Below are 13201 nucleotides of genomic sequence, written 5' to 3'. Positions count from 1 at the left end.
GGAGCCGCTCCCATATTTGAGAATCTTTCGTGCATCGATCGTCCTCTGTATCTGATAGAGAACGAGGCGTATAACCAAGCCCAGGGGTTAGAGCGTCTTATCAGTTCTCACCTAAGTATACCAAGGCAAGGACCTTCCGATGACTTCACGCTTGAACATCTTAGGAACCAAGTATATTGGAGGTAAGTAGACCCCAAATTATTTTATATATCTCATAGGCTTATATATAGAACTAATAGCTTATAGCCCAGACTACAAAGAAGGCGATCCTCCTACTATGGAGGGGTATGAAAAGCCAAAAACGTGGCGAGTGGTCGAACATTACCGATACGCTGATCGCCCTCTTAAGCCTCATTCGGTCATATCATGTATTTCGGATATTCGTCCTACTGATATAAATCGGGGATTGACTACACATGAGCTGAGAGCTATCGTGTATACAATGCTCCTTCGAGCAAATCATAAACCATTCCGCATGTGCCGTACTCATCCGGTAAGTATTTCCATAATATATCATAGTATGGTAATATCTAAGACTTAGGAAGATTCTGGTTCTTTCTTTCTTGGGTGATCAACAGGGGAGGGTTATTCAGGCTTCGTATGATAGAAGGGGGATGATCTTGCAATACTCACAAATATGGAGCTTTGCAGATACAGAGAAAGCACCAGTGGAATTGTTCCTTCGCTATCATTTAAGTGAGCCAGTTGGTGGCACCTACACATTGTCTATCAGATAAAAAGATCTTTTGCTGCTCTATTGAATCTCAACTAGTGACTTTGCTGCCCATATTAGAATGATTCTAAAATGAAAATAATTACTACAACATATAAAGCTGCAAGATCGGTAAGACGACCCGTCGTATATTTTACAACTAGAATATGAGGACCTGTGGGATTGACGCCGAAAATGACCGCTTGTGAGGCCAGAAACGGCTGCCTTTCCACCCGTAACTTTAGACGTCTAGCCGCCCCTTAACCGCCCACTGCCCTGTAACACCACTATTCTGCACCCGCCTAGCACTTTTAGTCATCCTCCGGTCCTAATGTTAACGCTCGACTTATACAGTTGTTCCCCTCGTTTCTACTAGTAACTAAAACGACGCCGAAAATAGCTCCCCTTCAGCTAAATCTAACTCCCTTCCCTTTTCGCCTAGTCTATTTAAGCGCCTATAAGATACTTCGCCTTCCCTCCTTTCCGGTATCCTTATACCTCCTATTCTCTTATCCTCGTTACCTACGCCTTAAGCCGACCTTAACGTTATTATTTCCTATAATATAAATTTTCTACCCTAGTCTTTATATCTAACCTCCTCTATAGCACCTACGCCTATATATCCGGCTTAAACTAATAAGTACTAATACTAGACCGATCCTATTTTTTACGAGGAAACTTAAGCTAGACTAGAATATTTTCGTAGTCTTAGATAACTCCCTCTAAACTTTAAGCTAAGACCTTAAAAAGTATCGCTATTATCGAATATTATTAGTGAAAGTAAGTACTTACTTAGTTAAGAAAAATCTTATAATTAAGAATAATATAAGAATAGATATTATATTTAATCGAACGAGGATTATATAGACTTTCTTCTTTTAGAGGATCAGATAATCTATATAAACTTTTTAATTAGATATTTAAAATATTACGAAAGAAACTACTTTAGTTATATAATAAATACTAGTAACGCCTTTACTAATACTTTAAGCTATTCGCCCGTTACTACATTAGTAATAGACTGCGACATCGCCCGTCCATGGGCACTAGGAAGTGTCCACGGCCCGTGGGCCTTTTGAAATTTGACGCCCATCGCCTACCGTTATGCAAAATTAATGCAGAATTTACCCTATTAGGCTATTTTATGTATATAACTAGTTCTTGGCAGTATCCACCCTACTAAGAGTGCCCGCATATGTCTTGGCGACGCTAAAAGTGTCTCCACTTTCGTAGGCGTTGTCGCAGTCTAGTTAGTAAAGATACTTATTAATAGATATAACGAGTAAGTTATATCCTATCTATTGTTACGCACTGCTAACTGGTCACAGTTAGGTTAGATGGGTTCCGGGTATACTTGCCTTAATACTCCTCGTGTATCCAACGTCAACGATCTATCGCAACTGAGCTATTGCCTGCAAGGCCTTACTGTAGCCTAAGTCCTGTTGAGAGATCGAGGAACGATGCCAGTGAGAGCGCCGAGTAGATCTATACCGGGGTATTGGTCTACTCGTGAGTGTTATTAAGTTATAATCAAGTAAAGAGTCATAGTAGTCCAAAAGGTAAACACAAGTAACAATATATAATTAAAGACGAAGAACTAAACTAAGTATATAAATGAGTGTCCTTATATATCTTTCGATTCCTACTCCTAGCGTGACTCCCTAGAGTCACCGCTAGAGTCGCTATATACTCCTGCGTATACTTCTCTAAGTCGACGTAGGAGTCACGGTTACGTGTCCCTAGTTCTGTATATAGCGATTCCTAGTGTAGGTAATATCTGATACCCTAAAGTATATACATACCGGAAACCTCTTAGTAGGGAGTCTAATTAGGCTTGATTATACTTTTGCTTACTAAGCGTAAATAGGTTTTCTCTTTCCTAAATACCTAGGGATACTAGAGTATTAGATACTATATATAATCTGCTAATAGATAGATTAGTTAGCTCTCGGTAGCCTATCTATATACCCAGTGGGGTACTATTAATTAGTAACGGGTAGTTCTGTAATATTATCTCCCCCTCCCCTAGGGTTTCGTTCTCGAAGCCCTTTAAAGCTATCGACTACCCCTTAGGTAAGTAATATCAGTTATTTTTCTTTTTCCCTTTTTTCTCGTTCTCTAGTTATATGCCCTTTATACTATACCGGTTAATAACGCGACTTGTAAATAAAATAGACTTACTTAATATCGATTAATTCTAATAAACAGTTTAGTTACTAAATACCCCTATAAATATTACTTTTTCTATAGTATCTCTTATATAGCGGATCCTAAGTACTGTAACTATACCGAATGTATTTATTAGGGTTAGAAATATGCTAAAAGGTTCTATAGCGAAACTAAGTGGTAAAAGGTATTACGTAAGTAGTAGAAAATTAATAAAGAGCTTACCTAGGCTAAAAAATAGTAAATAGATATAATAATAAAAATAATATATTTGCGTAAATAGCGCTAATTCTTACGTTCCTAGAATAATTAGATATTAGATTATAATTCTGTGTTAATAGAGCAGTTAGATACTAAGGATCCTCTGTCTGCTAAGGATCTTACTAAGCTAGATCGCCTCACCAATAAGTATAATACTTAAGCCCTTACCGCTACGTTAGAGGATCCTACTCTAACCTAGATATTCGGTCCCCTATCCCTTTCTATCTTAGAGGGGATAGACCTATCTTTCCTAGTTAGCGATTCTTCTAGTAGAACTATTAAACTAGCTAAGGGTAGCCCCTTAGGTTTTCGATAGGTTCCTAAGTATTTTTAGAGGTATTATACCCCTTCTATCTTACTAAGTAGTAAGGCTTTCCGCTTATTCGCTTTATTTCTAGGATTTCTTTAACCTTATATTCGTTTTCGGTTTCCTTCTCTAATTCTATATTTATCGCAAGTTTAGCATTATTTAGTATAGGTTTAAGTAATAAGATATAAAATACTAGATAGAGTTTTTGTATGCTTTTTAGTAGCTTTAAGCGATAGTTAACTAATCCTAGTTTTTCTTTAATTTTAAATAGTCCTAACCATAGGTAGTCTAATTTATTACTAGGTCGCTTGGTTTTAATATTACAGTATAAAAGATAAACCTTTTCTCCCCCCTTTAGGTTAGGTCCTTTTTCGTATTTTTAGTCGTAATACTTCTTTATCTATAGATTAACAAAGTCGATATCTCTAGATAGTTATAGGTATAACTATTTTAGCCTATTAGCCTTTAGTCTCGCTAATTCTACTATAGCTACTTTATTAATTAGTTATCTATAAACTATAGGGTTATACCTATAATTAGTAAAGAATAGTAATTCTTAGGTTATAGAGTAAATAGTATTATTATACGCTAATTATACTATTAGTAGTAGTCCTGCCTAGTTATCTTATTAGTAGTTTATATAGTATCATAGGTACTACTTTAGGGTTTAGTTTACTCTTTCGGTTTAACTATTAGTTTACAGGTAGTATACTATAGAGAGTCTAAGCTTAATACCTATCTAATCCACAAAGGATTACTATATATTTAATATAAATAATTTATCTCTGTCCGATATGATTTTAGCTAGTAGTCTATAGTTTATAACTATATATTATAAGACTATATTCGCTATTTAATCTATATTAATAGTTTCTGTAGTCAGAATCATATAGGCGTATTTAGTAAGCCTATTAACTATAACTATAATTATATCGTGTCCTTCTAAGACTAGTAGCTTTATAACGAAGTCTATAGTAATCTATTCCTATAGGTTAGTTAGTATCTTAGATAGCTATAATTCTCTATAGGGTACGTATTATACAGGCTTATTCCTTTAGTATATATTGTAGCCTTAGATATAGAATCTAACCTTACAGTTTATATTTAGAAAATAATAATTTCGCGAAATATATTCTACTATCTTTTCTATTCCTATATATCTATAAGTAAGGTCGTTGTGATATTTCTTAATTACTTCTTCCTAGAGTTTAACTAGGATATAGATTAATCTATATAAGTAGAATAGACTACTTTCGTCTTTAATAAGTTTATTATTTTCTCTAAGGAGTTAATTAATTATATCTATTTCTAGTTCTTTCTTAATTTATTATAGTAGGTCACTATCTTTAACCTCTACTATTATAGCTAGTAACTATCTATTATATAAGATAGTACTATCTAAGTTTTGTCTTAGTATAGTAGGTTCCGCTACTTTAGTACCTAACTTATAGTCTAGTTGTTAGCTTAACGCATCTGCTTAGTTATTTTCCGTTCCTTTATAATATTCGATTCTAAAATCGTATTATATAAGGGTTTCTACCTATCGCGCTTATTATTATATAAGAACCTTTATAGTAGTGAAAAAGGTAAGGTTCTTATAATTAGATTTAACTATCACTATATATTTCGCTCCTTCTAGATATACTCTCTAGACTTAGAATATTAATACTATAGCTAGTAGTTCCTTATTATATATATTATAGTTAAGTTCCGCGGGTATTATCTTTCTTAACTAGAATATAACTAGTCGATATTTCCCGTCTAGTCCTAGCTATATTAGTCTAGCTCCTAAGGCGTAGTCTAATATATTTGTTTCTATAATAATTGGTTTATTATAGCTAAACGTAGCTATAATCGTCCTTTAGCTAAAGAGTTGTTTAAGTTATTAGAACGATTCTTCTGCTACTTTATCCTACTTAAATTTCTAGTCTTTCTTAGTAAGTTAATAGAGTTCTAACGCTACTTTAGCATATCTATTAATGATTTTTTAGTAGTAGTTAGCGAGACTAAGAAATTACTATACTTCCTTAATAGTCTTAAGTATTAGCTATTCTATAATACTTTTAACCTTATCTTCTTCTATCCCAAGTCTATCTAGACTGATATAATATCCTAAGAATAATATTTCTTAGACATAGAATTCATATTTCTTAAGTTTAAGAGTGACCTTTACTTCTTTTAACTTCTATAGTACTAGCTTATTATATTTAATATAATCTTCGAGGGTTACTAAGAATACTAAGATATTATCTAGATATATAATAACGAAGATATTAAGATATTCCTCTAGCGCTTTAAAAATAAAGTATTGGAATGTAGCTAGTACGTTAGTGAGGCTAAAGGGTATAACCTTATATTTGTAGTATCTAAACTTAGTTCTAAATACTATTTTCTATTCGTAGCTTAGCTTAATTCTGATACGGTAATATATATTAGTAATATCGTATTTTAAGAAGTACTTCGCTCTTCTGATCTAGTCTTATATCTTATAGATTAAAGGTAATAGGTATTAATCTTTAATAATAATCGAATTTAGATATCGATAGTCTATATAGAGTCGAAGGCTTCTATCTTTCTTTAGTATAAAGATAATTAGGTATCTAGCTAATAACTTTAAGGCTTAGATATAACCTTTCTATAGGTTCTCATTAATATATTCCTTAAGTATTTAAGATTCTTTCTACGATAACTAATAGATAGGTTTAAAAGTAGGTTTAGTACCCTCTATTATATTAATTTTATGGTCGAAAGGCCTATATTTAGGTAATACTCTATTAGTAGGTGCTATAAAAATATCTGTAAACTCTTAGTATTTATCTAAAATCTAGGGTTTGTCGCTAGTTATATATAGCTTTTCATTTTTAATAATCATATATTCTACTAGTTCTTAGTTAGATATACTAGGTAACTATTCTATAGTATCTAGGGCGACGCCTACGATTAATACCCTAGTCCTCTTCTTCTAAAACTATCTATTCTTACCTTATTAGCTAGACTTTTTCTAACGCGTTTTATAGTTATCGTACTATTCTATACATTTATATCTATCGAAGGTAATCTATCTTAACTACTAATTAATACTTAGGTTATACTTTCTAAGCTATAGAACTCCTAAAATAATATTATAGTCTCTTATTTCTAGAATATTAAACTTAATTAGTTCTAGGTATCTATAGATAGATATTAGTAGCGTAATAGTTTCCTTACTTACTCTACTAGAGAGGACTTCTCTATCGAGTCTTATAATAGGGATAATATACGATAATAGTTTAGTAAGGACTTATTAGGTTTCTTAGAACCTAGGGTTTATAAAATTATTTATTATTCCTAAGTCGATAAGAGTCTAAGCCTTTCCTATTAGTAGGATTATATATAGTTTAATATATGTTCTTAGTAAAGTTGCTACTAGCTATACTATTAGACGGCCTTAGTAGTCGTATATCTGTCGGCCGTTATACTATACCCCTTAGTACTCTTAGTTCTATTATAGCTTCTTTATCTACTTTAGTAGCTAGGGTTTGATACTAAAATCTAACTTACCGGACCCGTAGGTAGTGTATATCTCGTTATAGTATATAACGCTAGCTATTCTACTATATCTCGGGTGTCATATATATCTTTTATATATATAAGTGGAATCTTTACAAAGGTATCCTACTAGGTCGTTGCCTTCCTTACTTACGTTAATAAGGTACTAGTCTAGTCTATTAGGCTATATCTTTCTTTCGAGATATCTTATAGGCTTATTATCAGCCTCTTTATTATTTCGATAGTTCTTAGGACTGTTTAGTAGTACTTCTAGGATTGTTTAGTCGCTTCCTAGGAACGCGTTCGTTATTCCTAGACTATTAGTAGTTCTAGGGGTTGCGACTGGTATTCTTAGGAGACCTACTTCTTATTCCTAGGAGTCACTAGACTATTCTAAGGAGTAGTCTAGCTCCTAGGGGATGTATTAGGTCTATCCCTAGCTTTCTATAGTATCCTAGTCGATTTCTAGGTAATCGATATATAGCTTATTAGCTAACCCTTTAATATATAGGTTACTTACTAATATCTCTTTTAGGCTTAGGTTACTCTATCTTACTAAGAGATCTTCTAAAGATTCTATCTTTAGGTAGTCTTATTTAGTTTCTTAGGTTATACGTAGTTCTTCGCGTATCGCCCGTATATATTACTATTTCTTATATAGTTTCTTCTGCTTGTATTCTCTTATATAGTGTCTTAGTTTCTTATATATGAAACAGAGATTCTTCTATCGACGCTTATTTTACTTATCCTAAGTAGTATCTAATTCTATTAGCTTTAGGCCATATAGATTAGGGTCTTAAGGCGCTCTATTATAGCGCCTATTACTAAAACAGCTAAATCTATGACTTTTACCCTTTTTCTATTAGTCTATCTCTCAGCGTTTATATTATCGCTCGTTAATATAATTATTAATCTTAACTACGATTGTAATAAGTTAGTCTAAGGTTTTAGGCCTATTAATTTGTGCTAATTCGTCCTTAATATCTAGTTTAAGTCCTACCTCGAAGTACAGAATATATACTCGGTTAGGTAGATCTAGATAAGATATAATTTACTAGAATTCGGAGGTATAGACTAATGCACTAGTTTATTATCTAATTTTCTATAGCTTACGTTTAGCTATTTAGGTTATATTAATATCTCCGAAGGTTCGCTTAAGATATTAGTAGAACTTATTATAGTTACTAAAGATATCTGCGGTGGTTATAGACTAATCTCCTAGTGCCTTCTTATAATAATCTCGAATATATAGTTTAAGCCAGTTCTATACTTGTCTATATAGGTAGGTTAACATAAAAATCACCCTACTAGCTTTAGATAGAAGCTTAGCTTTATTTATATTAAGGTATATGTCTATCTAAGTAAGGAATCCTCGAAGCTTAGTTCGGTTTCCTTTAAAATACTTAGCCTTAAGTAATATTAGCCCTTAGATAGTATTAGCTAGTGCTAAAGCAGTGACTTAGGTATATATTTGCGCTAAATAGTCCTTGACCTAGGTATTATACTTTTCTTACTCTTAAAGTTTATTTAACAAAGTCTTTACCTACTCCTTTAGTATCTTAATCCTATTATCTCTCTTAGCGTCGGAATTAGGGTTATTGTCCTAGACCAGCTTAGTTAGGACTTTCTTTCTAAGTTAAGATATATCGGTAGTTATAACTTAAAACTTAATTTAAGACGGTCTTTAATATATTACGCACTACTAACTAGTTATAGTTAGGTTAGATAGGTTCCGGGTATACTTACCTTAATACTCCTTATATATCTAACGTTAATGATCTGTTATAACTAAGTTATTACTTATAAGGCCTTACTATAGCCTAAGTCCTATTAAGAGATTAAGGAACGATACTAGTAAGAGCGCTAAGTAGATCTATACCGGGGTATTAGTCTGCTCATAAGTGTTATTAAGTTATAATTAAGTAAAGAGTTATAGTAGTCTAAAAGGTAAATATAAGTAATAATATATAATTAAAGATAAAGAACTAAACTAAGTATATAAATAAGTGTCCTTATATATCTTTCGATTCCTACTCCTAGTGTGACTCCCTAGAGTCACCACTAGAGTCGCTGTATACTCCTACATATACTTCTCTAAGTTAATATAGGAGTCACAGTCACGTATCCCTGGTTCTGTATATAGCGATTCCTAGTATAGGTGATATCCGATACCCTAAAGTACATATGTACCGGAAACCTCCTAGCAGGGAGTCTGATTAGGCTTGATTATACTTTTACTTACTGAGCGTGAATAGGTTTTCTCTTTCCTGAATACCTAGGGATACCAGAGTATTAGATACTATACGTGATCTACTAACAGATAGATTGGTTGGCTCTCAGTGGCCTATCTGTGTACCTAGTGGGGTACTATCGATTGGTGACGGGTAGTTCTGTAACATCTATTCCTAAATAGAGTATACTTACTTTAGAAAAGTTTCTTATAGGTATATTCTTAGCTAAGCGTAAAATTCTTTAACGAATAAAAGATAAAAATACTCTAGATATAGATACTTTTAGTATAATTTACTAGTATTACTAGGTCTATTCGAGATTCTTTTATTATAGGAGTATAATTATTTAGTTTACTATAGTCTAGCTCTAGTCCGCTATTATAGGTACGTGACCTAGCGTCTTACTTCCTTAAGATACCTTATTACTTAGTAATCTAGTTTTAGGTAAATATAAATAAGATAATACCTTCTAGAGTGATCTTCTAAAGTATATTTCTTTAAAAGATCTTCTAGACTTAGTCTATTATTATAATATCGAACTTTTCTACCTAAAAGACCTTTAAAGTAAGTATAATATCCTTTGTGCTATTATTAAGTTTCGTAATCTTAAAGGTCGACCGGAAGGCGCTAATAAGTAAGCTAAAACTTTAATTTAAATTTCTTATAAAGTAGCTTTAATACTAATCCTTACTAATAGAACTAAATTCTTTATATATAGCGATTATATATAGCGATTATTAACTAGTATATTACCTAATAGCTTAGATTATTATATTCGCTTTCCGCGATAGAGCTTTTACTAATACCGACTTTATACTAGAGCTTATTTAGCGGCTATAAGTTCTAAGAGGTAGTCTATCTCTTCCTATCTAGTAGAAGCCTAAGATTCTTAATATACCTCTCCTTTAATATCTTAAACGTACTCTATATAGCTATAGACTTAATAAGTCTTTACTAATAACCTATAATTTAAGTCGGTAGGCGCTTAAGGAGTTAGGTTAAGATACTAGATTCGAAGATAATATTAGATATTATAATTTCTACTACTAGATAGTAAATAAAGTTAATAGTATATTACTTACTAAACGCGATATAATAGATTTATTTTCGCTATAATAGATAGGATCTCTTATAATAGAGCTAACTATCTACTTATAGAGAATTTTACTAGCTAGGAGCGATAAAGGGTACTTAGTTAATCTAGTAACGCGGTTTTTAAAAAGTATTACTAATTATAATTTATTACGCGCGTAGGCCTTGACAAGTCCCGCAGCACCTGGGCAATTTTGGTGCTGCGATATAGTGCTGCGAGGTGCTGCGGGACTAAGCAAATTTTGGTACTGTTGTATGGTCCTGCGGCACCAGGTACTGTAGTACCGTCGTAGCACCGGTTTTAGTGCTACGCTAGTATAATTCTGCTAAGAATTGCCTAAAATAGATAGATAAAATACTAACTTATTTTAATAAATTACTATTTTTTATATATATATTAGTATTAGGAGATAATTCTAGTTACTCGCTACTAAAATTCTTAATAACTAATAGTTAATTAATAAATCAGAAGGTTTAAGTACTATATAAATATTAATTAGTAGTAAATTCGGCCTAAAATAGTCTAGAATTAGTATTAATAATATATAGAAGAGAATATACTAGTATTCTATAAGGATATATATATTTATATTATATATATACCTTTTAGCTTCTATATAATAGTTTAATTATATTCTTTTTTTATAGTAGGGTCCGCTTTCCCCCTTCTTTTTATTAAACTATATTTACCGTTTTAATTAATATAGATATTATATTATATATAGGTATAAAAGGCTATAGTTAAATTAATTTAATTAAATAGTACCTATATATAAAGCTTAGAAGTTTTACTATATAGGAACTCTAAAATAGACTTAGTATTATATTCTTCTAAAAGCGGTAAGTATAGGCAGAGCCTAGGCCTAATTTCTAACCTTAGTTAGAGATTCTCCTATAGTTTTTAACTATAGTTAGAAACTATACTAGTTAAGGTAGAGGGGGGGGGGATAGTATAGACCCTAAAATTCTATAAGTTATAAATATTATAGTACTATAGAAGTGCTATAGGAGTGCTATAGTACTATAGTAGGGCGAGTATAGGAATCTAAGATAAATAATTAATAAATATTAAGATCTATATTTAGTTTTATAATCTATCTACTATTATACTAATATATATTCTCTCTATTATCGTAAGTTATCGGTCGCAGATTTTTTTAGGTAGGCCCTTTATAGTTTTTATTCTCCCCTTTACTTTACTAATATATATCTATATATACTCTCTTTACCCTAAACCTTTAATATATTATTGTTACGCACTACTAACTGGTCACAGTTAGGTTAGATGGGTTCCGGGTATACTTGCCTTAATACTCCTTGTATATCCAATGTCAACGATCTGTTATAACTAAGCTATTGCCTGTAAGGCCTTACTATAGCCTAAGTCCTATTAAGAGATCGAGGAACGATACTAGTAAGAGCGCCGAGTAGATCTATATTAGGGTATTAGTCTACTTGTGAGTGTTATCAAGTTATAATTAAGTAAAGAGTTATAGTAGTCTAAAAGGTAAATATAAGTAATAATATATAATTAAAGACGAAGAACTAAACTAAGTATATAAATAAGTATCTTTATATATCTTTCGATTCCTACTCCTAGTATAACTCCTTAGAGTCACTACTAGAGTTATTATATACTCCTATATATACTTCTCTAAGTTAATATAGGAGTTATAGTTACGTATCCTTAGTTCTATATATAGCGATTCTTAATATAGGTAATATCCGATACCTTAAAGTATATATATATTAGAAACCTCCTAGTAGGGAGTCTAATTAGGCTTAATTATACTTTTACTTACTAAGTATAAATAGATTTTCTCTTTCTTAAATACCTAGGGATACTAGAGTATTAGATATTATATATAATCTACTAATAGATAGATTAGTTAGCTTTTAGTAGCCTATCTATATACCTAGTAGGGTACTATTAATTAGTGATAGGTAGCTCTATAATATTATCTCCCCCTCTCTTAGGGTTTTATCCTTAAAGCCCTTTAAAGCTATTAACTACCCCTTAGGTAAGTAATATTAGTTATTTTTCTTTTTCCCTTTTTTCTTATTCTTTAGTTATATACCCTCTATACTATACTAGTTAATAACGCGACTTATAAATAAAATAGGCTTGCTTAATATTAATTAATTTTAATAAATAGTTTAGTTACTAAATACCTTTATAAATATTACTTTTCCTATAGTATCTCCTATATAGTAGATCCTAAGTACTATAACTATACCGAATATACTTATTAGGGTCGGAAATATATAAAAAGGTTCTATAGCGAAACTAAGTAGTAAAAGGTATTATATAAGTAGTAGAAAATTGATAAAGAGCTTACCTAGGCTAAAAAATAGTAAATAGATATAATAATAAAAATAATACGTTTATATAAATAGCGCTAATTCTTGTATTCCTAGAATAATCGGATATTAGATTACGATTCTGTATTAATAGAGTAGTTAGATACTAAGGATCCTCTATCTGTTAAAGATCTTACTAAGCTAGATCGCCTTACTAATAAGTATAATACTTAAGCCCTTACCGCTATATTAGAGGATCCTACTCTAACCTAGATATTCGGTCCCCTATCCCTTTCTGTCTTAGAGAGGATAGACCTATCTTTCTTAGTTAGCGATTCTTCTAGTAGAACTGTTAAATTAGCTAGGGGTAGCCCCTTAGGTTCTCGATAGATTCCTAAGTATTTTTAGAGGTATTATACCCCTTCTATCTTACTAAGTAGTAAGGCTTTCCGCTTATTTACTTTATTTCTAGGATTTCTTCGACCTTATATTTATTTTTAGTTTCTTCCTCTAATTCTATATTTATCGCGAGTTTAGTATTATTTAGTATAGGTTTAAGTAACAAGATATAAAATATTAGATAGAGTTTTTATATACTTT

This window comes from Penicillium griseofulvum (assembly GCF_001561935.1).
Source record: "Penicillium griseofulvum strain PG3 chromosome Unknown contig_79, whole genome shotgun sequence".
Taxonomy (NCBI): domain Eukaryota; kingdom Fungi; phylum Ascomycota; class Eurotiomycetes; order Eurotiales; family Aspergillaceae; genus Penicillium; species Penicillium griseofulvum.
This window is presented reverse-complemented; position numbering follows the sequence as displayed.